Source organism: Phyllobates terribilis, unplaced genomic scaffold (genome assembly GCF_046119375.1).
Source record: "Phyllobates terribilis strain yellow unplaced genomic scaffold, ASM4611937v1 Scaffold_1__5_contigs__length_1240528914, whole genome shotgun sequence".
Taxonomy (NCBI): Eukaryota; Metazoa; Chordata; class Amphibia; order Anura; family Dendrobatidae; genus Phyllobates; species Phyllobates terribilis.
The window spans coordinates 226,556,044-226,580,620 of record NW_027362761.1 but is presented as its reverse complement, the minus strand read 5'-3'; positions in this window follow the sequence as shown (position 1 = coordinate 226,580,620).

Genomic DNA, 24,577 nt, shown 5'->3' with positions numbered 1-24,577 from the left:
GTGCGGGCAGACCGGACACAGCGCTGGAGGAGAGAAGAAAGGTGAGTATGAGTGTTTTGTTTGTTTTTTATGTACAGCCTGGTGGGGATTAGGGGGACCATGCATACTAGGATAAGGATGAGGGGGCCATACATACCAGGGTAAGGATGAGGGGTGCCATGCATACCAGGATAGGGATTAGGGGTGTCATGTATACCAGGACAGGGATGAGGGGTGCCATGCATACCAGGACAGGGATGAGGGGTGCCATGCATACCAGGATAGGGATTAGGGGTGCTATGCATACCAGGATAGGGATTAGGGGTGCTATGCATACCAGGATAAGGATGAGGGGTGCCATGCATACCAGGATGGAGGGGTTCCATGCATACCAGGATGGAGGGATGCCAGGCATACCAGGATGAGGATGGGGACCACGTATAAAAGGAAGGGGGGGGGCATATATACCAGGATGGGGGATATTTTCAGAATTGGGGGACATTACCCCTATACCAGTGTCAGAAGACCCCCTCCCCCTTAAAAGTGCATCATGAACACATTTTTGGCTTAAATTTTTTTTTTTTCTCCTCTAAAACCTAGGTGCGTCTTATGGTCCGGTGCGTCTTATAGTCTGAAAAATATTATTTTGGGAAATGGTCAACATGCAATTCCCAAATATTTTTTAATGGGAATTGCATAAGGGACTGATGTAATAAAAAATCAGGGGTCGCTGGGGGATTCATATTTACACTTTCGAAGACAGCAACTTCAATGATAGGCCAAAGAGTATTAGTATATATGAGGGAATCCCACAGTAAAGATTTAAAATGACCGTCCTCACTCCCCACACCACGTCACTAAAGCTCTAGCCGCTAAAAGAGGAGGACTTGTTTGATTGCGGGCAATCCTAACTATGACTTGTTAAAGTTGTAGGTCCCTCACCACAGGTTCTCACCACCAATGCAATTAAAAACGGATACAACTTGGGCTTGGCTAGTCTCTCCGGAGGGCTCCACCGTAGCTACTTGGGTTGCCTCTATACACCTTGGATAGGCTTTATATAATAAATGAACTTATGCACTTTTAAATATAAACATTGACAATCTTCAGTTGAACTAATTAATATTTTTCTCCTGGCCAACCCCAGCAACTAACAGTTATGTGGTACCAAAGTAACACAGTATTCATGGGTGGCTGAAGGAAAGAAATGAAGCTAAAGTATGTTGGTATTAAAAGTATGATGCACTGAAGGCATGTGACAGGATTCTAATGGAAATCTTATATTAGAAGGCGGAGTATGCTTGCCCGAACATGTGCTCCTATACGCATCTCTCTGACTTTTCTCCATCATGCAACTATGAGAACAGATTTCTAATCCAGTAATTTGAAGAATTAATATACTTTACACTATAGTTATATTTTTATGAAGCGACAATCTATTAAACTATTGGCTATTAATAAAAGTGACCACAATGGACGAAACAGATTTTTCAGTTGTACTTGAATGGGTGTTTCACTCTATCACTGACCCATGTAGTGCGGCGATGTTCACACTATGTGGTAATGAGGCAGTGACCCAAGGAAAGTTCAACTTAAATGTCTTTATTTGCAAAAACACAACTCAAATGCAAACAATGTCCTCTGGATCGCAGCCGGGTGATCCAAACAATCCGTGTAAACTTGTTGCCACGCCGTTTCACTCTGAGGTGTGCCAGTTACGTTGCCTTCACAGGCCTGTGTTATGCCTTCATACAGACTTGCAGTGCACAGAGCCTCCTGCTCTGCAGCTAGCAAAAAACCACTGACACACCCAAACCATTGCTGAAAGTTTTTTAATGAAAACTGTGGCCGTGAGCCACTTGTAAGACTCACGCTGGAGGGAGTGATCCGCCCCACTACCATCCTGTAGATCACTCCAAAAATAAAAGCCCATGTCAGGTTTTATTAATCTGACTTGGTCACATAGCTTGACCAAGTTCAAACTTATTTTTATTTTTCACTGCAACCACATCTGTGTCTGTGATTGCAATGCACTCCAGCGGGATCAATAACCTTCTATGCGCAGCCTGGGGGATACATATGATTCCTCGCATATGATCCCGCTCACTGCCTCACACCCACCAACTTGTTTCATGGTGACAGGTTTAGCCACTGCTCAGCACCATACACGACAGGTTCCTGTGGCAGTACACGTGGTTACTCCTGCATTGTTATTGCAGACTCATCATTGACTCCTGTCTGAGTATTGTACTGCAGACAGGAGCCAAGGATGAGAGTGCACACTGACACTGAGCAGAGTTGAGCACTGTCAATCAAGATTTGACAAAGTTCTCAGTATGCAAATAAGGGGTTTTGAAGCAGCATGTGGCATGGTGAAAGCTGAAACCAAACACTCTTCATTTCCATACAAAAAAAAATATATATATATATATATATATATATGTATATTGCAACTAAACCTAAGGGGAATATGGAAATATTGTAAGATCGAAAATGTGAGGCTTAAATTAAAAATAAGTTCTCGTGATAAACAACCTCTTTAAACTGCAATTTACTGAAGAGCGGAGACTGAAGAATATGCAGTATATATAAAACGTGCTCTCCTAGAACACATGCCCAATGCATTTGCACTAAGTAATGATTCATGCCCAACATACTGTCGCTTCTATTTCAGCCTGGCTATTTCAAGCGTGGCATTCTTGTTTGCCGAGGATATACTGTGCCAGCCTATCAATGTAAAAGTGCACAGACGACAGACAAGATGGAAGATTACGCCCATGGTCATGTTACAAACAGTTATGGTACTTCTGCTGGGGACGTTTTTTAAAGTGAAATATGAAGAAATTGAAGCTCTTTTCTAAACTTGGCATTACCTTCCAGAATATTGGCCAAGCCAACAAATTCTTGTAATGACACAGTACAAAATAAGTATGCTTTTAAATAGCATGCCGCTGCCGTCGCTTGCCAAATAGTGATGTTACATTTAGATGCTGGCAGCTATCAGATGGACATAGAAACCCTGGGTTTGGCTGTCCGTGTTTACTGTAAGATGTTATGTAAAATACAATATACCTGGAGAGGATAAAAAGACACCCTTGTAAGAGGTGCCGAAACCTACAGTAAGCCATTCCAATATTAATACTTTAGGACGAAAGAAGATGTTTGCTGCGGACTACATTAGAATTTTTCTGACTGCGAAGATAGGAAAAACTGCAGCCAAACAGTAAGGCCACGTTCACACGTTCAGTATTGTACATCAGTATGTGTAAGCCAAAACTAGGAGTGGAACAATCAGAGGTAAAGTATAATAGAAACACGTCACCACTTCTGTATTTATCACCCACTCCTGGTTTTCGCTTACAAATACTGATGTAAAATACTGACCAGATACTGAACGTGTGAATGTGGCCTATCACAATTGCTTGGCTATCATGATATATATTACTATGTATAGAGTTGATATTGTATGGCAGTATACTCTATGGGCCACCAGGTATTTGAATCAGAACCCAAGTGAAATCTACAACTACTACATTGCAGAATATGCTCCAATTATATATACAACTTCTGGCTGCTGTGGTCATAAATAGTGTTGAGCCACCTGTGATGAACCTGTAGCCGCCATCTTGGTAATGATAAATCATATCCAGGGATGGCCACACTTCAGCAGCCCCCACCCTTGGGACCTTCTGTTAAAACGTCAACTAGATAGTTTACCCCCATCCAGGCTCCTGTAAGATAAGAAGCCTACTTAACACTTGAATGCTAGGAGCTTCAAAGACTTCGAGAGGAAACACAGCCAGCAGGGGGGGGTGCTTCGTCTATCTGTACCTGACCATTTGTCCCATAGGACTAGTTTCTTTGTCTGTCACAAGCATGGAGGCATAAGATATAGAAACATGAATAGTACACGCATGTTGCGTGGGATGGGCCAATAAAAAAATATCACGGCGTCCCGGAGCCATTGCGCACACAAGCCTCCGCGGTAGACGTTTGTACGTGCTCTGGAAGCCAAGATATAGCGCGGAGCCATTCCTGAGGACCGTATGGTATCATAATTGATATCAAAAGGTCGGTTACGGCGGCCCGAATCCATGGGAACCCCTGGGGGTATCCTGAGACCATCCCAGAAGAAGTTATTGGGTTCCATAGAATTTGGGCTTCTGATCGAAGTTAGACCTGAGGGTGGAGACTGAGTCAGCTGACCTCACCAGCAGTGGGCGGGACAGGGCAGGTAAGATAGCAGGACAGACAAGAGACAAGTCAGTCTTGACCCAAGAGTGGTGTGCTGAACATCTGAGCACCAGCTGAGGCCACCAAGGGGAGGAGCAGTTTGACCATGCGGTGGTAGGCCTCAGCCTGTAACAAAGAACCGTGCCTGCGATCGCAGAATCCTCTCCCTGCGTCACAAGAAAATCAAGAAACCGGTAACTGATATGCTGTGGTGATTCTGTGTGTTGTATTCCATTGTTGTATAGTTTAGCCTGACCTTATACCTGTGTATATTTAGTTGTATATCGTGTATCTAGTGTATTATTATAATCAATTACCTCAAGTAATTGTGGGCCTGCCTTTTATTCTGCATAACGAACGCACGTCCGTGTGAGCTCGGCTCAAGCCAAAAACGCTACCCAGGGTTGGTTCCTGACCCGATATAGGCCCATTCACGGACTGGGCGTATATCTAAAATAGGGACTGGTGGCAGCATACCAACTGGGGATTGGGGAAGGCTGGTAGTGACGGTCGGAGGTTCAGATATATATATTCCTGGCGCGGCCAAGGAAGATATATATACCGCCCTCACTACAGAGGGCCCCGATACCCAGTAGGTTACAGGACAGTCTCTCTGGCGACCGCTTATCCTAGGTGCAGTTCCTTGACTGACCTGAGGCTAAGAGGGCGCTAGCGAGTTGTGCTGTGTAGTGACGTTGAAGGGATAACACACTACCGTGTTCCCTGCGCTGGTTGCAGCTACCTGGCACTACTTTCTCTAGGTGCAGTACCTTGACTGACCTGAGAGGTAAGGGGGCGCCAGAGAGCTGCACCCACCGGCCGGTTTTCACCACATTGGTGGCAGCGGTGGGATTGCAGAATAATAGTGTTGTGGGACCCCTACTCCCAGGCACTAAAGACTGCCAGTGGTAACTTCCACTGCTGGAGTCTTAAGGTCAGCCCAACGTTAGACGGTCAGGCTAAAAGTATAACAAGGTGTGTGCAAACTCAGGGTTGCAGCGGTGTCGGTTACCAAGATGGCAGACGGCACCAGGAGCAAGACCCTGCAAGAGGATAATGCTACGGTCCGTGTGGCAGGAGGGGAGGACATTGTTACTCATGGCGAGGAGGAGTCCAGCCCGGGCACCTCAGGGAGCCAGTCCCCAGTATACGGTCCCGCAGTGGGCTGCCCACCACCTACCCAGCCCAGCCTGTCCAGATCACAAGCCCTTTTACAAGCGGCTATGGCAAGTCTCCAGTCTCATGGCGATGCCGTCTACAAAACCCTCCTGGCAGCATCAGAGAAGGCAGCGGAGGAGGAGCGTGCAGAGCGGGCTGCGGAGCGGGCTGCGGAGCGGGCTGCGGAGCGTGAAGCTGCAGAGCGCCGGGAGGTTGCGGAGCGTGCAGAGCGAGCTGCGGAGCGCCAGCACCAACTGGACCTGGCCCAGCGGGGGCTTCCGCTAGAGCAACCAACCCATCAGGAGACCAAGTCGTCCAAAGTCCGAGCTGAGGACTTCCCTCTACTGGAGAAGGATGGGGACCTGGACTCCTTTCTGGTGGCATTTGAACGGACCTGTCTTCAGCACCATCTGGCCCGGGATCAGTGGGCCAGATACCTGACCCCCCGTTTGAGGGGTAAGTCCCTGGATGCCTTGGGGGACTTACCTGCCGGGGAGGTACAGAACTACGACTGCATCAAGCGGGCCCTGATCCGGCAGTACAACCTCACTCCCGAGTCGTACCGCCAGAAGTTCCGGAGCCTGCTGCGTGGCCCCAAGGACACCTGGACCGATCATATGCGGGCGCTGTTGAGAGCCGCAGAGCACTGGACCTCGGGTCTAGCGCTTACTACCCGCCAGGAGGTCCAGGAACTGTTCGTCACGGAGCAGTTCTTGTGGAACTGCCCAGAGGACCTCCGACAGTTCCTCCGTGACCGAAAACCAACAGGGGCTTCTGCTACAGCCGCCCTGGCAGACGAGTATGCCAATAACAGGGCGCCTGAGCTGAAGAAGTCTGCCAGCAGCACCTGGAGAGGGGGTAAGCCCAGTCATGCCCCTGTTTCCCCGGCCCCTAGAACACAAGGGGTGTATCCCCCTGTTGCCCTCTCCAGGCAAGGACCAGACGTAAGACGTTGTCATCTATGCAACAAACCAGGACACTTTAGGGCTGAGTGTCCCCAGCGCCAAAAGACCCCATCCCAGTCCCAGAGAGCGCCCAATGTTTTGTGTGTGGGAGGGGGTGGTGGTAGGTCCCTGGACAACATCCAACCCGTCACCATAGGCCGTTCTGCGGTCATGGGACTGCGGGACACGGGCGCTGAACGAACACTGGTACGGCCTGAGGTGGTGTCCCCCCAGGACTTGGTACCAGGAAAGACTCTTTCCGTCTCCGGGGTTGGAGGCGTGGAGCCGGCACTTCCCGTTGCCATGGTGTATTTGGACTGGGGTGCCGGGAGGGGGATGCGGGAGGTGGGAGTAACGCCAAATATTCCCGCAAATGTTTTATTAGGGACCGACTTGGGGCGTCTAGTATCGCAGTATGTACCCTCTGAACCCCCAAGTTCGGCCCCCCAAGAGTGTATTGATTTGTCTGCTGCTAATGCCAACCATGTTGTATGTAGTGTGTGTCCTGCTGAGGAGGAGGGAGTGAAACCTGAGGGTAACACCTGCACAGACACAACACAAACAGGGTTAGTGAAAGCAGGTGGGGAGTGTGGGGATGCCCGCAGAGGTGCTCAGCCGGCGTGCCGTGACCTCTTGTCCTCCGGTGAGGGAGGGGGCGGGCAGGATTCTGTAGAGGGAAGCTCAGGGATGGAGAGGGGGGCAGCTACCGGCAGTGTAGGGCTCCCAGGGGTATCCAGGCTGCTGAGTATAGGCCCACTGCAGGGGGAGGAACAGGCCATGGGAGGTGGGGGTGTCCCAAGAGAGGAGCCGCCAGGTAAGACCCCAGGGCAGGAGTTCCCCACATCCGAGATGTCCAAAGGCCTAGGAAGCCTGCCTGATCGGGCGGCTTGGTCAGAAACAGAGGGGAAGCAGGCACTACCCACGGTCACAGCGGTCATAGCCGCTGTCACCAGGAGTGGGAGCGTCGGAGCCCAAGGAGCCTTGCAGAGGTCCGACGGCTTCCCCACTTCTGACCAAGTGTCTGCCGGGTCAGACAGCGGCCAGGTGACATGCCCGGAGGGGCTGACGGAGGATGTGGCAGTTTCGTCGATTCTGGCCACATCAAGTCAGGAATTTCAGGCTGCGTTGGAAGCAGACGACAGCCTGAAAGCTCTCAAGGAACAGGCGGCACAGCCTCCCATGGAGTCAGACTGCGAGCGGGTGGTCTGGGACCAGGGACGGCTGTACCGGGTAACGGTCCAGCAGGGTTCACCGGAGGCGTGGCCCAGGGACCGACAGTTAGTGGTACCCTATCCGTTCAGGGCGGAATTGTTGCGGATCGCACACGAGATTCCGATGGCCGGACACCTAGGGATCGCTAAAACCAAGGCCAGGATAGCTCAGCATTTCTACTGGCCTGGGATGGGAGCCGCGGTGGGTGCCTACTGCCGTTCGTGTGACACCTGTCAGAGGGTGGGGAAGGCGGGGCCGCGCCCCAAAGCCCCACTGGTAACTCTGCCAATCATCGAAGAGCCTTTCTCGAGGGTCGCTGTGGATCTTATTGGACCTCTGTCCACTCCCAGCCACTCCGGGAAATGCTTCATACTCACGGTAGTGGACTATGCCACCCGGTACCCGGAAGCGGTAGCTTTGTCGTCCATTCGGGCCGACAAGGTGGCTACCGCCTTACTGGAGATCTTCTCCAGAGTGGGTTTCCCCCAAGAAATGCTCACCGACCGAGGGACCCAGTTCATGTCGCGGCTGATGGAGTCCCTCTGTAAGCAAATGCAGGTGCAACATCTGGTGGCCAGCCCGTATCACCCACAGACTAATGGCCTGTGTGAGCGGTTCAATGGCACCTTAAAGCAGATGCTTAAGATGTTGGTCGACTCCCACGGGAGAGACTGGGAGCGTTACCTCCCACACCTCCTATTTGCTTACCGGGAGGTTCCGCAGGCCTCAACGGGGTTCTCCCCCTTTGAGCTCCTGTACGGGCAACGGGTACGGGGCCCCCTGGCTCTGGTGAAGGAAGCATGGGAAGGGGATTTGGCCACCCCCGAGGTGTCGGTCATCGAGTATGTCGTGCGCCACCGGGACCGGATGATGGCCTTGGCAAAGCTGGTGCAGGACAATATGGCCCAGGCCCAGGCCGACCAGAAGCGGTGGTACGACCAGAATGCTTGTGAGAGGACCTACCAGGTGGGTCAAAAGGTGTGGGTACTGGTCCCCGTACCACAGAACAAGCTTCAGGCAGCCTGGGAAGGTCCCTACTTCGTGCACCAGAAACTCAATGCCGTCACCTATCTGGTCACCCTGGATCACGCCCGTGGAAGGAGGAAGGCCTTCCACGTGAACATGATGAAGGCTCATCATGAGCGGGAAGCGACTGCCCACCCAGTGTGCAACCTTCCCGAGGAAGGAGAGGTAGAAACCCTCCTGGATCTGCTCACCCAAGCCAAGGCGGGTGGGTCCATCGAGGATGTGGGGGTTGGCCACCAGCTCACGGAGGACCAACGGTCCCAGCTGGGGACCACCCTGCACCCCTTCCGGGGGCTGTTCAGCAGCCTGCCCGGAAGGACTGAGATGGCTGTCCACGGCGTGGACACTGGCGATCACCCGCCGATCCGGCGTTCAGCATATCGGGTCTCGTTCGAGGTGCAGGGAAACATGCGCCAAGAGATAGACGAGATGCTGAAGCTGGGGGTGATCCAGGCATCCAGCAGCGCGTGGGCCTCGCCTGTAGTCCTCGTACCAAAGAAGGACCGAACTACACGGTTCTGCGTGGACTACCGGGGGCTCAACGCTGTAACGGCCACCGATGCGTTCCCCATACCACGCATCGATGACCTGCTCGATCGGATGGCCGGGGCTAAGTACCTGACCATCATGGATCTGAGCCGGGGGTACTGGCAGATTCCTCTGACCCCCGCGGCAAGGGAACGCTCTGCCTTTATCACCCCTTTTGGACTGTACGAGTCCACAGTGATGCCATTCGGCATGAAGAATGCCCCTGCCACTTTTCAGCGGATGGTCAATACGCTGCTTGAGGGACTTGAAGGGTACGCGGCTGCGTACTTGGACGATATTGCAGTCTTCAGTCCCACTTGGGAGGATCACCTAGAGCACCTGCGGCAGGTGCTCGGTCGGATCCACCGGGCAGGCTTGACCATCAAGCCGGAAAAGTGCCAGCTGGGCATGAGTGAGGTCCTCTACCTGGGTCACCGGGTAGGCGGGGGGGTTCTGAAGCCAGAACCGGGGAAAGTGGATGCCATCGCATCCTGGCCCACTCCTAGGACCAAAAAGCAGGTGATGTCCTTCTTGGGGACCGCCGGGTACTATAGGAGGTTCGTCCCACACTATAGCACCCTGGCCAAGCCCCTGACGGACCTCACCAAGAAGAAGCTGCCCGTCGCAGTCGACTGGACAGTCGCCTGCGAGACAGCTTTCGGGGCACTCAAGGCCGCCCTAAGTAGCTCCCCTGTACTGCAAGCTGCCGACTTCGACCGGCCGTTTGTGGTACAGACCGACGCCAGTGACTTTGGCCTCGGTGCTGTGCTAAGTCAGGTCAACACGACAGGCCAGGAACATCCTGTCTTGTACCTGAGCAGGAAGCTACTGCCCCGGGAGGTGGCTTACTCCACGGTGGAAAAAGAATGCCTGGCAATTGTATGGGCCCTGCAGCGTCTGCAGCCCTACTTGTACGGGAGCCATTTCACCGTGGAGACGGACCACAACCCCCTCAGCTGGTTACACACGGTCTCTGGGTCGAATGGCAGGTTGCTACGCTGGAGCCTCGCTCTCCAGCAGTACCACTTCTCCATTCGCCACAGAAGAGGCCGTGACCACGGTAACGCTGACGGGTTATCCCGGCAAGGGGAGGGTGCAGAAGGACGCACGGGGGAACACAGGAATGTGCTACCCCCTCGCGCCCTCGTATAGGGGGAGGTGTGATGAACCTGTAGCCGCCATCTTGGTAATGATAAATCATATCCAGGGATGGCCACACTTCAGCAGCCCCCACCCTTGGGACCTTCTGTTAAAACGTCAACTAGATAGTTTACCCCCATCCAGGCTCCTGTAAGATAAGAAGCCTACTTAACACTTGAATGCTAGGAGCTTCAAAGACTTCGAGAGGAAACACAGCCAGCAGGGGGGGGTGCTTCGTCTATCTGTACCTGACCATTTGTCCCATAGGACTAGTTTCTTTGTCTGTCACAAGCATGGAGGCATAAGATATAGAAACATGAATAGTACACGCATGTTGCGTGGGATGGGCCAATAAAAAAATATCACGGCGTCCCGGAGCCATTGCGCACACAAGCCTCCGCGGTAGACGTTTGTACGTGCTCTGGAAGCCAAGATATAGCGCGGAGCCATTCCTGAGGACCGTATGGTATCATAATTGATATCAAAAGGTCGGTTACGGCGGCCCGAATCCATGGGAACCCCTGGGGGTATCCTGAGACCATCCCAGAAGAAGTTATTGGGTTCCATAGAATTTGGGCTTCTGATCGAAGTTAGACCTGAGGGTGGAGACTGAGTCAGCTGACCTCACCAGCAGTGGGCGGGACAGGGCAGGTAAGATAGCAGGACAGACAAGAGACAAGTCAGTCTTGACCCAAGAGTGGTGTGCTGAACATCTGAGCACCAGCTGAGGCCACCAAGGGGAGGAGCAGTTTGACCATGCGGTGGTAGGCCTCAGCCTGTAACAAAGAACCGTGCCTGCGATCGCAGAATCCTCTCCCTGCGTCACAAGAAAATCAAGAAACCGGTAACTGATATGCTGTGGTGATTCTGTGTGTTGTATTCCATTGTTGTATAGTTTAGCCTGACCTTATACCTGTGTATATTTAGTTGTATATCGTGTATCTAGTGTATTATTATAATCAATTACCTCAAGTAATTGTGGGCCTGCCTTTTATTCTGCATAACGAACGCACGTCCGTGTGAGCTCGGCTCAAGCCAAAAACGCTACCCAGGGTTGGTTCCTGACCCGATATAGGCCCATTCACGGACTGGGCGTATATCTAAAATAGGGACTGGTGGCAGCATACCAACTGGGGATTGGGGAAGGCTGGTAGTGACGGTCGGAGGTTCAGATATATATATTCCTGGCGCGGCCAAGGAAGATATATATACCGCCCTCACTACAGAGGGCCCCGATACCCAGTAGGTTACAGGACAGTCTCTCTGGCGACCGCTTATCCTAGGTGCAGTTCCTTGACTGACCTGAGGCTAAGAGGGCGCTAGCGAGTTGTGCTGTGTAGTGACGTTGAAGGGATAACACACTACCGTGTTCCCTGCGCTGGTTGCAGCTACCTGGCACTACTTTCTCTAGGTGCAGTACCTTGACTGACCTGAGAGGTAAGGGGGCGCCAGAGAGCTGCACCCACCGGCCGGTTTTCACCACACCACCCCCGTAGTTTTCGAGTTCGGTTCGGTTCGTCGAACACCCGTGTGTTCGCCGAACTGTTCGTCGAACACCTTCGAACACCGTTAAAACCAATGGCAGGCAAACAAAAACACATAGAAACACATAGAAAACACCTTCAAAGGTGTCCAAAAGCTGACAAACTGCTCAGAAGACATAACTAACACATGGAAAAGTGACAAGTACATATAGTCATGCGAAAATAAAAGAGGTGGAGGAGTAAAAGGAGGGGGAGACACAGATATAGGCATGTCATGCCCTTCTAAAATCCAAAAAGTGAGAAGCCGACACGGCCAGTCCGCTCCTGCCCGTGCCACCTCCGTGTCGCCGGGTTTGTGCCAGAGCCGCGGTGAACCCTGATGGCCAGCCCCCCTCTCCCAATACTGGTGCCTGTCCGCTGGTGGGTCGAGCGAGCCCCACTGTGGTGGAGGCAGCTCTAAGCTTTTTAATTTAAATTGTCTCTCTAATTTGAATGAATACACTTTAAATCCATTTACAAGGATCTATTGGAGGGCAAGTCACATGCCAGCAGCCGCGTAATTCCAGCTCCAGTAGCGTCCACTAAAGCTGCTGCAGTTAAAAAGCTTTTATAAGGATCGAGCTCGGCTGTCCACCGCAAGGCATCCTACTGCCAGTCCCAGCCCCTATGCCTTGGGGTGCCTCCTGATGCTCTTCACTGAGTATCCCATGGTCCCGAAGCATTTCCTTTGAAAAAATTAAGTGTCTAAACTACAGGTGGTGTAGCTTGCTTAACAGCCGGGATAATCCGCTGACTAGCAGACACTGCTACTAGGCACAAAGTATTTCCTGGGCTAGATGCAGTTAAAAATTTGTAATTAGATACTCTCGTTGGATGCTGAGAAAGCATTCCATAGAGTCTCCTGGCACGCCATATATGATTCTCTTAAAAAGCTTGGGGTAGGGGTCTAGGGGACCCTTTTATAGCCAAAATCACGGCCCTGTATCACAATACGTCACCTAGGCTGAAGATAAATGGAACTGTAGCACCCTGAGGGCTCGGTTGCTACAGAGGTATTGCACCTCACCCAGAGGTGTGATATCTCACTCTCAGGTAAGGATGGAGTGTGGATCAGGACCCGACACCTGCATGCATTACACCACATTGCCGTGGGGCAGGGCGACCAATATGCCTCTGAGATGGGCACGACAGTCCCTGTCCCTGGCTGGAGTGGGGGGAGGGAACACTGAGGAAGGGGAACCCTGTAGTGCAGGAGCAGGGAGGAAGCAGTTCCTGGGTGCATTGAGAAGGGAGTATAAAAGGTGGGCACCATCTTAGTTCAGTGCAGAGAAGTCTGAGCAGAAGTGGCAGGGAGCAGGGGCTCTGCATGAGCTCTGCTCCGGAGGCGGGCCTAGTAACAGAGGCCCAGGCCTGGAAGAGGGAGAAGGAAGGAAGAGGAGCGGAGAAGGCTCCAGGAACGAGGAATGAAGGGATCCCAGGGGTGCGGACGGGCGAGTCGCCACCGCACGCCCGAATCCACCTGCGTGGAGGGGTCAGGCCAAAGGGGGAGACCGGTCCCCGAAACTAGTGGAGGCAGGAAACGACCCTCAGCTAGAAACCGGAGGCTGTGACATTTTATGTGGCGCAGCCCCTCGCTACACCCGCTAGGAAGGCACCACATAGGGTCAGGGAAACTGGCGCCAAGTTTACCAAGAGGAGGCCCGAGGCAGCCGGACAGAAGGGTTGGTAAGAAAGGCCAGACAAAGGACACACAAAGGGGGTCCTGTGAAGCGCTCCAAAGTTATCTGGGAGTTGTCTGAGCCCCTCACCTGGTGAGCACAGTACGACGTGGGCAGCCGTTACCTGCAGACGTGGTCTGGATAATAAGAACTGTGAGTAAAGGCCCTGGACTGCATCACTGACTCCGTGTCGTTACTGCTGCTGCCCTGCACCATCACCCCCATCCTCCGCATACACTGCCCTGAGGCTATACTCCTCCCGTGGGGAGTTATGCTACGCTCTGCTGCACCCACAACACCAGCCTCAGCGGTCTGCCCTGCAGCGGCGGTTCACTCTGACCGCAATCCACGGGTGGCGTAGTCGGACATTTAAACATCAAAACCACATAAATAGTTCCGCCACTGGTTTGACCACCCTGAGCCACGGAACCGGGTCGCCGCCACGAAGACTACAACCACCAGCATCCACCAAAAAGGGTCCGGCTCCGGGTGTCCCAAGGCCCAGGGGGTGCATCAGAACATTTTCATCACCTTTCACAATCACCAATGGGACAAGGCAGGGATGTCCTCTGTCCCCTCTCTTATACATCCTAGTGACGGAGCACCTGCTCTCATCAATTCGCCATAACCCCAATATTAGGTGGATTGAGGTGGGAGGCACCGAGTACAAGTGCTCTCTATTTGCTGATGATGTCCTAGTATATATCACTCAATCACATATATCCATCCATGCTGTTATGGCTGAAATAGATCACTTTGTTACATGGTCAAATTTTAAAATCAATGCAGCGAAGTCTGAGGCCCTTGATGTCTCCCTCCCCAAATCCATATAGGATTCCATCCAGTCCAACTTTCCCTTTGCCTGGCCCTCACAGGGTATCAAATACTTAGGAATTCCTATTCATAGAGACCTCTCCCATCTATGTTATCTTAATTTTGGGCCCTTTATTGAACAACTCCATACAGACCACGGTTGGCAAGTTAGAACTGTAAGATTCACTACGTGAACCACTGGTGTTTTGTGGAAAAAAGCACATGTACACTGCGTTCCAAATTATTATGCAAAAAGTGTTTAGGAGTGATAAGGGAAGAATTTGTTTGTTTGTCAGTTAAACTCATTGATGGTGATGTGTGTCAGGGCTCTTTATATCACTGTAAGCAATTGCAGACACCTGTGCTAATTAGTTTGGCAGGTGTGTCCAATGAAAGGCAAGACTACTTAAGAAGGTTGTCTCACATTATTAAGCAGCCTACATTTTCTGCCAAAATGGGAAAGAAAAAGGATGTGTCGGCTGCTGAGAAGCAACAAATTGTGGAGTGTTTAGGTCAAGGCATGACTACAATCAACATTGTGCGATGATCAGGATGAAGTGTCTTGGCAATCAAGAAGTATGTAGCTGATTCACAGTACACACGTGTGCGTGCTGATAAGGACAAATTGAGGACTCTTTCCTACAGGCAATTACGTCAGGTTGAAAGAGCAGCGGCAAAAAAGCCTTGTCATAGCAGCAGACAAGTTTTTGAAGCTGCTTGTGCCTCCAACGTCCCCCGAACAACAAGATGCAGGGTCCTTCAGAGGTTTGCAGCTGTGCATACGCCATCCTGTCGACCTCCTCTATCCACTTCACACAAGCAGAAACGGCTCCAGTGGGCCAAACATTACATGAAGACTGATTTCAAAACTGTTTTGTTCACGGATGAGTGCCGTGCAGCGCTCGATGGTCCAGATGGATGGAGTGGAGGATGGCTGGTTGATGGACACCCCACGCAAACACGGCTACAGCGCCAACAAGGAGGAGGTGGAGTAATGTTTTGGGCTGGAATCATGGGGAGAGAGATTGTCGGCCCCTTTAGGATCCCTGAAGGCGCTAAAGATGAACTCCATAATGTATGTGGATTTTCTCAAACAGCACTTCCTGCCATGGTTCAAGAAGAAGAACCGTGTATTTCACAGCAAGATCATTTTTCTGCATGATAATGCACCATCTCATGCTGCACATAAAACATCTGCATCTCTGGCTGATATGGGCATAAAAGGGGACAAACTTATGGTGTGACCCCCATGCTCCCCTGACCTGTACCCCATTCAGAACTTTTGGAGCATCATTAAAAGGAGTGTCTATGATGGCGGGAGGCAGTTCACATCTAAGCAACAGCTCTGGGAGGGTATTCTGTCCTCATGCAAAACAATTGAAGCAGAAACCATCCAAAACCTGACAAATTCAATGGACGAGAGAGTTCAGAAGCTCCTTTCGAACAAGGGGTCCTATGTGAAAATGTAACATCACCTAGAATAAAGTTTTGAGTTGAAAACTGTTTGATTTCAGTTTCTAACAACCTGCTAATGCTTATAATTTCAAAAATGACCATTTTTTTGGTCTTTATTAAAATGAAAAGGTTGATTGAAAAGTTTGGGGGATCTAAGAGTGTGGCAACCCAGTAGTCATGATTACTTCGAATTCTGACAATATGAGGGTCATGCTGCAGGTAGTGCAGCAAGAAGGCACTTATGTGTCTTGCGCATCTCGGAGCCCCAAAATTATTTTCCGGGCTAGATGCAGCTAAAAATTATTATTAATTTTAAATCTGGTGAAGCTTTAGTATAGATGGCCTAATAGGATCAGTGTTGCACACTGCTACAAAGCCCAAATTATTTTCCAGTCAAGATACAGATAAATATGATTAGTAATTTTAAATCTGGTGGAGCTTATTATAGATGGCCTAATAGAACCAGTGCTGCACACTGCTACAAAGCCCAAATTATTTTCCAGCCAAGATACAGATAAACATGATTAGTAATTTGAAAGCTTAAAACGGTTGGTAGGGTGATTTTAACCAATCATCAAGCTTTTACTCTCCCCAGGATGACACAGGGGTAGAAAAGTCGTTTCGGATCCATGATTTGTTCATCTTTATGAACGTGAGTCTGTCTACATTATCAGTGGAGAGCCGCGTGCGCTTATCTGTCAGCACACCACCAGCAGCGCTGAACACACGTTCAGACAGAACGCTGGCTGCGGGGCATGACAAGATCTCCAAGGCGTAAGTGGCTAGCTCCGGCCATTTATCCAGATTGGAAGCCCAAAAAGAGCAAGGGTCCAGTGACACAGTCGTGGCTTCAATGTTTACTTGGAGATACTCCTGTACCATCGTCTCTAGGCGTTGACTATGTGTCAGACTTCTTGTCTCCTGTGGCCTTGCAAAGGATGGGCTAAAAAAGTGGTGAAATGATTCCGCAAAATTGATGTTACCAGCAGATACTGTGGTTCTGTTACGGTTTGAGTGCTGAACACTTGACGGTCCCACGGTTGGCAAGTTGGAACTGTGAGATTCACTACGTGCACCACTGGTATTTTGTGGAAAAGCACATGTAAGATTCTGCAACAGTCTCTGCTGATACTCCTGCATGCGTGCATCCCTTTCTATGGCAGGAATAATTTCTGCAAATTTACTTTTGTACCGGGGATCTAACAGTGTGGCAACCCAGTAGTCAGGATTATTTCTAATTCTCACAATTCGAGGGTCATGTTGCAGGTAGTGCAGCAAGAAGGCACTCATGTGTGTTTCGCATCCAGGAGCACCAAGTCCCTGTTGTGTTGGTGTCGAGGTAACAATCATGCTTCCTTCCTCTGTCCTCTCCCCCCAACCTCGCACAACAGAAATGTGATCAAGGTCTCCCTCATCTGATGAGTCTTCCATCAGTTCGTCCTCCACTTCTTCCTGGGCTCCTGCACCTTCCTCACTAGTTTGGCTGCTACCATGCGCCCTGGTAAAACCATCTCCCCCACCCTCACATGCCTGCCGCCTTGGTGCTGCCGACCGTCTGGACCTTGCAGATGTTAGCCCTTCCGCATACAACTCCTCCTCCTCTACTTCCTCCACCTCCTCTTGTGCCACCACCTGACTCCGAATTCTGTTTAACATGTGCTCCAGCATGTAAATCACCGAAATAGTCATGCTGATAATGGCATCGTCAGCACTAAACATCTTCGTCGCCATTTCAAAACTGTGCAGAAGGGTGCATAGGTCCCTGATCTGAGACCACTCCTCCAGCGTGATTTGCCCCACCTCTGGATCTCATTGGCCCAGGCTATACATCAGAACGTATTGCACCAGGGCTTGTCGGTGCTGCCACAGTCGCTGCAACATGTGCAGAGTTGAATTCCACCGGGTAGGCACATCGCATTTTAGCCGGTGAAGTGGCAGGCCCAACGACTTCTGTAGAGATGTAAGTCGCTGAGCTGCGGGATGCGAACGGCGAAAGTGAGCACACAGCGACCGTGCCCTCTGCAGAAGGCCATCTAGTCTGGGATAGTGGGCTAAAAATTGCTGGACAACCAGGTTCAACACGTGAGCCATACAAGGCACGTGTGTGACATTGCCCCGGCGAAGGGCCGCACCCAGGTTTGCAGCATTGTGGCACACGGCCTTCCCTGGTTTCAGGTCCAGTGGAGACAACCATTCATGAAATTGGTTCTCCAGAGCTGACCACAACTCCTCAGCTGTGTGACTCACATTTCCCAGACATTTCAATGTAAAAACCGCCTGATGACGTTGAGCCCTACTGCCAGCATAGTAAGGAGGTGTGCAGGATCCCTTCTGCGCAGTTAGAAAGCTTGTGGCATGACCAGACAGGCTTTGGGTGCAGGTGGAAGACCGAGAGGAGGTTGAGGAGGCAGAAGCAGTGGAGGAACTTTGACATAAAGAGGATTGACGCACAACTCGTGGGGACGGCAAGACTTGGACAGCAGCCCCTTGTCCTGCTGTCACCATAGTTACCCAGTGCCCAGTCAGCGACATGTAACACCCCTGTCCATGCCTACTCGTCCAAGTGTCTGTGGTGAAATGCACCCTGTCACACAGGGTGCATCTCATGGCTAGGAGGAAATGGTCTTTTACTTGTCCACATCTGAGGGACCGAGGGCTGGCTATTGTGCTTAGACGGGGTTGATAAGGGTGTCCCCGGCAAACTGCCGGTCTGTGAGGAAGATGCAGGCGGACATGTTAGGTTGCCTTGATCCAAAGGTGGTGCTATCGATGTCGGACAGCGCTCAACACCAGCTGGTGTTACCACCTCCAAAGAAAATGATCACCTGCCAATCACGCTGGCTGTTGCGGGTAAAGAGGTGGCAGGTCTGCGCCCCAAAACAGGTGTGACTGCTGTCCCCCCAGTCACAGAGGATGAAGAGGCCGCGGATGCACAAGATATGGCAGACGGTGGTTGGCCCGGCCGGCTAGGCCGCATTGTAGCACACTGAGCTTCCCACTGCAACTTATGCTTCATGTCCATGTGCCGGTTCATGCATGAAGTACTCAAACTATGTATTTTTTGGCCTCTACTTAGCTTTTGCTGACAAATGTTACAGATAACACGAGTTGGGTCATCTTTATCGATCTGAAAAAATGCCCAGGCTATGCAAGGCTTAGCACCCATGCGACCTGAAGAGCCACCACGACTTGTGGTGAGAGGCAGAGTTGTGTTTGAGGATGCAGTTGTTGACGTGCTTCCAGTACTACGTCTCTGTCCAGGAAGGCGCAACCTGACCTCGTCGTCACTAGCATCTTCCTCCACCTCCTCTGCTGACCTCATCTCTTGGCTGACTGTGGGTTGACAGTAAGTGGGATCTCCAACCTCATCATCATCACCCTGTGCGTTATCACACCCGTCGTCCTCAGAGCCAACCTGTTCCTGCCCTGACAAAAAACTAAAGTTGTCGCTCCAATCAGGTATTTGAGTCTTATCATCGTCTTCCTCATTGTCTCCACCAACAGGAGTTACAGTTTGGGAATGAGGGTCTACATTATGGTCAGAATCTTCTGCGTCTGGTCCTGGATCCGACTCATAAAGATTCTGGGCATCAGTGCAGATCATTTCCTCGTCTGGATTCACAGAAGCGCTGGAGTCGACCTCTGATTCCCAGGCTATAGTATGAGTAAACAGCTCTGCAGACTCAACCATCTGTTCTACCCCATACTCAGACGGGCAGCTGGAGATTTGGGAGCTGTGAGGAAGCAAGTGCGATTGGGGTGACACCTTTGAGGACTGGAGTATTTGTGATGTTGAAGTTGATGTGGAGGAGAGCCCACTTAAAGGAGCACTTGATATCCGTTGAAGCACCTGCTGTTTTTGTGCCTCATCTGGAATTTGTAGCGATTGGCGTGGCCGTAAGAAAGGGATCTTATCACATTGTCCGCTAAAAGAAGTAGACATTTTAGTTTGGCTGGAAGATGGTCTTTCTTCTGCAGATGTTACTGTTGCTTTAACACCTACCCCACGGACACAACCTTTTTTCCCCTTCCCAACACGCCTATTCCCCTTTCCACCAGCAGCAGGCCTTTTTCCACTCATTTTGGTGGTTAACTAATTCACAACTCTGGAGTTGTTTGCACAAAAAAACAATGGATGGGAACCGAGCAGAGCTGAGTGGCCAATCTGTGGTATTAGGCCAAAACTATTGGCTGGGTTAGATGCAGAAAAAAATTATATTCAATTTGCAACCTGATGGAGGTCTGTATAGATGGATTAATAGAACAAGTCCCACACACAGCTAGAAGCCCAATATTTTTTCAGAGGTAGATGCAGAAAAAAATACATTCAGTTTGCAACCTGATGGAGGTCAGTATAGATGGACTAATACAACAAGTCCCACACACAGCTAGAAGCCCAATATTTTTTCAGAGGTAGATGCAGAAAAAAAATATATTCAGTTTGCAACCTGATGGAGGTCTGTATAGATGGATTAATAGAACAAGTCCCACACACAGCTAGAAGCCCAATATTTTTTCAGAGCTAGATGCAGAAAAAAATATATTCAGTTTGCAACCTGATGGAGGTCTGTATAGATGGATTAATAGAACAAGTCCCACACACAGCTAGAAGCCCAATATTTTTTCAGAGCTAGATGCAGAAAAAAATATATTCAGTTTGCAACCTGATGGAGGTCTGTATAGATGGATTAATAGAACAAGTCCCACACACAGCTAGAAGCCCAATATTTTTTCAGAGGTAGATGCAGAAAAAAATATATTCAGTTTGCAACCTGATGGAGGTCTGTATAGATGGATTAATAGAACAAGTCCCACACACAGCTAGAAGCCCAATATTTTTTCAGAGGTAGATGCAGAAAAAAATATATTCAGTTTGCAACCTGATGGAGGTCTGTATAGATGGATTAATAGAACAAGTCCCACACACAGCTAGAAGCCCAATATTTTTTCAGAGGTAGATGCAGAAAAAAATATATTCAGTTTGCAACCTGATGGAGGTCTGTATAGATGGATTAATAGAACAAGTCCCACACACAGCTAGAAGCCCAATATTTTTTCAGAGGTAGATGCAGAAAAAAATATATTCAGTTTGCAACCTGATGGAGGTCTGTATAGATGGATTAATAGAACAAGTCCCACACACAGCTAGAAGCCCAATATTTTTTCAGAGGTAGATGCAGAAAAAAATATATTCAGTTTGCAACCTGATGGAGGTCTGTATAGATGGATTAATAGAACAAGTCCCACACACAGCTAGAAGCCCAATATTTTTTCAGAGGTAGATGCAGAAAAAAATATATTCAGTTTGCAACCTGATGGAGGTCTGTATAGATGGATTAATAGAACAAGTCCCACACACAGCTAGAAGCCCAATATTTTTTCAGAGGTAGATGCAGAAAAAAATATATTCAGTTTGCAACCTGATGGAGGTCAGTATAGATGGACTAATACAACAAGTCCCACACACAGCTAGAAGCCCAATATTTTTTCAGAGGTAGATGCAGAAAAAAATATATTCAGTTTGCAACCTGATGGAGGTCTGTATAGATGGATTAATAGAACAAGTCCCACACACAGCTAGAAGCCCAATATTTTTTCAGAGGTAGATGCAGAAAAAAATATATTTAGTTTGCAACCTGATGGAGGTCTGTATAGATGGATTAATAGAACAAGTCCCACACACAGCTAGAAGCCCAATATTTTTTCAGAGCTAGATGCAGAAAAAAATTATATTCAATTTGCAACCTGATGGAGGTCAGTATAGATGGACTAATAGAATGATGCTATGCCCAAAAGATTTTACTTCACTAGGTGCAGTAAAAAAATTGGTATTCTATACACAGGTGGTATATCTTGCAACACAGATAGGCTACTCCACTGACTAACACACTCTGCAATAGGCCAAAAAGGATTAGCTTTGCTAGATTCAGCCAAATGCTGTGAAAAAAACTTGCACAGCACTGGCACAGACCTGCCTGGCAAAAACTGATAGGAACTGATGTAACCTAGTCCTGAAAATGACTCCAATTACAATTAGTCTTTACTCCTACAATCTATCTATTTAAGAGCACAGACCTGCCTGATAAAAGTCGTAGGAAATGCTGTAACCTAGTCCTTAAAAGGACTGCAATCACAACTATTCCCTACTCCCAAGCTATCTGTAGATTTGTGCGAAAATTGGCTTGAAATTAACAAGGTATAGCGCACACAGCAACAGCGGTGCCGTCCAACACGCAGCTGCAGCAGTGAGAAAATGGTGGCGACGGGGAAAATGGCTTGGTCTTATAGGGCAAGGACATGTGACATACACTGCCAATGACACATGCCCTTGCTTGTGTGAAAAAAAGAACTTCGCTCCGTGTGTGCGCTGCTGATAGGCTGACAGATTGCACCTCCCCACTGCAAATACGGGAAAGAGAAAAAAAAATGGAGATCTTCATTGTTCCTGCAGAGATCCATCCCCTGCCCCTCCCCCCACCCCGCTGTACACTCAAACTGCGTATTAACATTAATTTTCATCATTACTGAGAAAAAATCCAGTTATGATTTTGGTGCACGAACAGTTATCGAACATAACCTCGAACAGCCGAATTTTTCTCAAATTGTTCGTGTTCGCCGAACGGCTCGAACACCGCCCAAAACAGCTCGAATTTGAGATTGGCGAACAGTTCGAGTAGAACAACGCTCATCTCTAGTCATAAAATCTACATTTTCTTTATTTGTAGCAATGTTGCCTAATAGTTTGCTAGGATGGCTCTTCTCCATAGGAAATAAAATAGCAGTGGTCGTATGCCATTTTATCATGGAGATTATGTCACCTTTCAAAAATTTTAACCCCCCCCCAAATCTTAAATAAAATAAGCCAGTCGATCCCTTTATGACCAAAGGTCCAACATCAGCAGCAATAAATTATGTTTTGAAGTTTAGTTTGAAAGTACATTAGGGCGTCACAATACACTTACAGCTCCTTACTAGTGTTGAGCGAACATGCTCGACACTGCTCGGTACTCGCCCGAGCATCACGCTACTCGGGATGTTCGGCGAGCACCGAACATTTCCGGGTTACTTGGGCGGGAGCTCGGGTCTCCGCCCTGCATGTTTGGCGCTCTTTACAGAGCCAATGAACATGCAGGGATTGCCAGCCAGTCACTGTAATGCCGCAGCCATGTTGTTTGTGGGCATTACAGTGATTGGCTGGCCGCACAGCGTCACCTCGAGTATTTAAAACCGGGCGCCGCCATCTTGGACACAGTCGCTCCGGATCAGACAGTGTAGGGACAGCGCTGCTGATTTAGGGAGAGATATATCCTGCAAAATAGTTAGTGTAGGGTCTGTAAAGGCTGCCAGATCAAACAAACAGTCCTTCTCAGGACTAATATCCATCCCAGGTATATCAGGCAGGCAGGCAGGCAGGCTGTATAGGAGACGCAGTGGTTATACCAGCAAACGCTGCATTACAGTCCTGTGTGCTGCTCCTGTTGCTGAAATTGCTGGACTTAGTTCCAGGTCCCGGGGGCCAGGAAAAATCCTTTTTTTTTATCTAAATCCTCTTTTTTTTTTCCTCCTTCACAATGTACAAATACCCATCTTATTAACCTTTTGGTGTCCCCCCCCCAAAAAAAAAAAAGTGTGCCTCTGATTTTTCAGACACAAATGTATCTGTTGAAAATAGTCTGGTGTAGGCCAGAGAAATAGAAGTGTGGTTTTGCAGTTCTATGGGCCATTTGTATCTAAAAAAAAACAGTTTGAGTGTGTCGCTCACTGTTCAGCCGCAAATATATATATATTTTAAAAAGCCTGGTATACACCAGTAAATTATTACTGTGGTTTTGATGTTCCACGGTAAAACATCTCTATTATCCTGTTTTTGGCATTTTTTGCTGTATAAAAATATTAATAGTGTCTCCCTGATTTTTCAGACACAAATATATCTGTTGAAAATAGTCTGGTGTAGGCCAGAGAGACAGAAGTGTGCTTTTGCTGTGCCACGGTAAAAAATATCTATTATCCTGCTTTTTGCATTTTTTGCTGTAAAAAAAAAAAAAAGTGTCTCCCTGATTTTTCAGACACAAATATATCTGTTGAAAATAGTCTGGTGTAGGCCCGAGAAATACAAGTGTGGTTTTGCAGTTCCACGGTACAAACCTCTGTATTATCCACTTTTGGGCCATTTGTATCTAAAAAAAACAGTTTGAGTGTGTCGCTCACTGTTCAGCCGCAAATATATATATATTTTAAAAAGCCTGGTATACACCAGTAAATTATTACTGTGGTTTTGATGTTCCACGGTAAAACATCTCTATTATCCTGTTTTTGGCATTTTTTGCTGTATAAAAATAATAATAGTGTCTCCCTGATTTTTCAGACACAAATATATCTGTTGAAAATAGTCTGGTGTAGGCCAGAGAGACAGAAGTGTGCTTTTGCTGTTCCACGGTAAAAAATCTCTATTATCCTGCTTTTTGCATTTTTTGCTGTAAAAAAAAAAATAATAGTGTCTCCCTGATTTTTCAGACACAAATATATCTGTTGAAAATAGTCTGGTGTAGGCCCGAGAAATACAAGTGTGGTTTTGCAGTTCCACGGTACAAACCTCTGTATTATCCACTTTTGGGCCATTTGTATCTAAAAAAAACAATTTGAGTGTGTCGCTCACTGTTCAGCCGCAAATATATATATATTTTAAAAAGCCTGGTATACACCAGTAAATTATTACTGTGGTTTTGATGTTCCACGGTAAAACATCTCTATTATCCTGTTTTTGGCATTTTTTGCTGTATAAAAATAATAATAGTGTCTCCCTGATTTTTCAGACACAAATATATCTGTTGAAAATAGTCTGGTGTAGGCCAGAGAGACAGAAGTGTGCTTTTGCTGTTCCACGGTA